The sequence below is a fragment of the Mastomys coucha genome, chromosome X (assembly GCF_008632895.1).
Source record: "Mastomys coucha isolate ucsf_1 chromosome X, UCSF_Mcou_1, whole genome shotgun sequence".
NCBI lineage: Eukaryota > Metazoa > Chordata > Mammalia > Rodentia > Muridae > Mastomys > Mastomys coucha.
In genome coordinates, this window is record NC_045030.1 from 76,201,212 (window position 1) to 76,202,162 (window position 951).

At 38.9% G+C, this 951-nt stretch overlaps 1 protein-coding gene across 1 annotated transcript in view; it reads left to right on the forward strand.

Annotated features, from left to right (window-relative positions):
- Ikbkg (inhibitor of nuclear factor kappa B kinase regulatory subunit gamma) overlaps positions 1-951 on the forward strand; it is a 75,833-nt gene that overhangs the window by 29,257 nt on the left and 45,625 nt on the right. The gene's annotated exons all lie outside the window — the stretch shown is intronic.

Consider the following 951-nt stretch of genomic DNA (forward strand, 5'->3'; position numbering starts at 1 on the left):
TGTTTTTTTTCGAGACAGGGTTTCTCTGTGTAGCCTTGGCTGTCCTGGAACTCACTTTGTAGACCAGGGTGGCCTCGGACTTAGAAATCCACCTGCCTCTGCCTCCCAAGTGCTGGGATTAAAGGCGTGCGCCACCACTGCCCGGAAAAACTTAACTCTTTATTACTGTTCTGTGCTAAAAACTTAACTCTTACTTGTGCTTAAATAAGCACCAATATCTGGTGATTAACACATGTTGTTTAGCAGCAGGGAATTAAGTAAAAGGATTTATTGCTAGTGCTCCTTTCTCTGTCCAGGCAGCCAGAAGCCTCCGTGGCTAGGCTGCTTAACTCTTTGTAAACCAGAGAGGAAGGAAGGAAAAGAATCAAAATGCTATTATACAGGCAAATATGCCCAGACACATATATATTCATACACCCGCACTCTGGCCGGGCCTGACTGTCAGTCATAATCATCTCCACAAGTATTTATGCATGCTTACACACATACACATTTACCTACACACATACATATAGACAAACAGACATACACATTTGGATGGATGGGGGATGGATGGACAGATGGATGGATGGAACAGATCTCCCCAAGCCAAACCATCCAACCAACAATTTTATTTCTTTTCTCTGGCCTTTTTATACCTTCTTAGACAAATGTTCTTTAAAAAATTACCTCAGAGATAAAATGTTAGATAAAATGCGAGTTTTAGAAGGATGTTGATATTAAGTTCAAAGCAGTGTTTCATTCTATATACTTATTATAAGTTCAAAGCAACAGTTTTCACATGGTCTTGGCTTATAGTGCATACCTGTAGCTTCATCCTTGGGCTTAAATGCTTTTCCTTGAACACAAATTTGTCCCAAGCCTATTTCTCTTTTTAGTATAATTATGAACGCTCATTGTATTTCTGTTTCTTTTCTTTTCTTTTCTTTTTCTTTCTTTCTTTCTTTTTTT